The sequence below is a fragment of the Chanos chanos genome, chromosome 9, assembly GCF_902362185.1.
Source record: "Chanos chanos chromosome 9, fChaCha1.1, whole genome shotgun sequence".
NCBI classification, from domain to species: domain Eukaryota; kingdom Metazoa; phylum Chordata; class Actinopteri; order Gonorynchiformes; family Chanidae; genus Chanos; species Chanos chanos.
Window position 1 is genome coordinate 40269750 of NC_044503.1, and position 2500 is coordinate 40272249.

Below are 2500 nucleotides of genomic sequence, written 5' to 3' on the forward strand. Positions count from 1 at the left end.
CTCTCTCTCTCTCTCTCTTTCTCTCTCTCTCTCTCTCTCTCTTTCTCTCTCTCTCTCTCTCTCTCTCTCTCTCTCTCTTTCTCTCTCTCTCTCTCTCTCTCTCTCTCTCTCTCTTTCTTTCTTAAGGTTCTCTCTCTCCCTCCTTCCGTCCCTCTCTCTCTCCATCTTTCCATTCACTGAGCGCCCAGCGTGCTCTCCGTTGAGAATGAAGTCCTGCGACCCCAGGTGGGCTCTGCCCTTTCCGAAAACAAAAACAAAAACAAAAACAACAGAAACAAAACACAATAAAACAAAAAAAGACTGAGAGAAAGAAAGAAAGAAAGACAGAGAGGGAGAGAGGGGGAAAGAGCAAAAAAAGAGAAGAAGAAGAAGAAGAAGAGGAAGAAGAAGTTGGAGCTGAGGGGGCTATTTTTAGCACATTCTTTCTTAGCGACACGAGATCACCCAGGAGACATTGCTGGCGCATTACTGGGGTCTTTGTCAGAATTGGGCTGTCTCTGTCTGCGCTGGGCTTTGCTTCGGGGGCCGCTGTGGCCCAGGGGTAACTGATCTACCTCCTCCCATCAGGCCACCTCTCTCTCTCTCTCTCTCTCTCTGCCCCCCCCCCCCCCCCCCCAACATATGTCACAGGAACAGAAGGCCTGTTGTGAGGTCCAGTGGAAGATGTTTTCTGTCTAATAAACGGATGGAAAAGGAGAGGGGGGGGGCAGAGACACTGAAGGAGGGAGTGGAGTGAAAGAAAAGTGGAGAGGAGAGGAGAGGAGGCTGTGGAATGGATAGACAGACAGACAGACAGACAGACAGACAGACAGAAAGAAAGACAGCGTGAGGTGACGGAAGCAGGGCACCGACCCGAACAAAAAGAGGTCAAGAATGTTATGACGTCACAACTGCACGTTTGTCAATGTGAACCCCCCCCCCCGTGCACACACACACACACACACACACATACCACCCCACCCCACCCCAGATACGGAGCACCCTTTTGATGATACACACATACACACACACATGCTTTTACACGAGTCGCAAATGCCAGTGCAGCGCACGGCGCTCCCAAAAATGTGAGCGCTCCCTCCCACGCAGTAAATCCTGCAGCAGGACAAAGAGCCGTGACCTCTCCTCCCGTTGTGTGGCTCACACGACCTTGAAAAGCAAAGCCCACTTGACCTTTACGCGCGTAACTGAGGCGCTGTATGGTGTTGGGACTCAATCCGTCAGCTAATTTGAGGAAGGAAAAAAAAAAAAAGTTCCCCACCTTTTCCCATTTTTCTGTCAATCGACACCCTTTTTTTTTTTTTTTTTTTCATTTGCCTGGTCACTTCTGGGAGATTTTTCAGTTAATAAACAACACCATGTTAGCATCAAAGGAACAGTGGTTATTTGTACACAATTAACCCCTCATTCAGTCCCATTAACTTTCATTGCATCAGACTTAACAGTGCTAAGGTTAACCCTAGCACTAAACGCAGATCAAGGCCGACTGACACAATGCACTAACAGGAAAGTCATCTTAAGTCATTTAAAAAACAAACAAACAAACAAACAAACGAAAACATAACACTGAGTGTTTTAGTGTTTCTTTCAGCTGCCGTCCCAGGGAGCGGCTACAAAGCGCAGCGTTGTTCTAGCAGCGCTAACACGCACCGCTGGACTAACAACCAAAGATTCGCTGATTAAGTGGAGATGGGAAACAGGTGCCCTCGCCAACTCGCCACAAATAAAGCCAAACAAACCCAGCTGTGAAGACTTTTAAGTCAAATTATGTTTTTTTTTAAAGGACTAAAAAGAAACTCCGATATATGATTAAAGGGAAATGTAAGTGAAGTTATTTTATCTTGAGGCTGATTAGCAACACCTGCAGCGACTAGCGTAAGGTAAAACGCCGCTTAGGTGAAGGGCAGTTTAATTGAGAAATTGAGGAAACAATTTATATGGAGTCTGAAAACTATGATACTATCAAGGAAAGTAGTGTTATCAGTTATCGTTACATGTGTTCTGTGGACGTCTACTGGTTTTCTAAAAGAAACATTAAATGGAACAAAAACGCTTGCTAATGGTTATACAATGCGCGTTGTTCATTCCACAAAAATCCCGGTATTAATGTCTTTCCCTGGTGGAAATTCCTCCAGACACCAGCGGGCAGGAATTCAACTGATTAAAACTGGAAAGCTCCTGAGATCATAGAGCTACCTTTCCTCTCGATTTTTTTTTCCTTTTTTTTTGTGTGTGTGTGTAACGTTTTTAAACTCATGTGAATTGCGGTCGAACTGGTTTTACCTGTGAAGAGGTTCAGCAAACTGTACTGTAGTCAGATGCCAGGTGACTCACACAAGACCGGCCGGTTAAACTCAGGGGAGGCAATAATGTCACGGTAAAAGTCCATCTGGCAAATGTTCTTTCTCTACTGGGAGCTACTGGCTATTTCAGTGGGGTCGGCTTAATGCAGCTAAGTCATATTTGTGTCATCTACAGGTTTGGGAAACTCTGAGGTCACGGC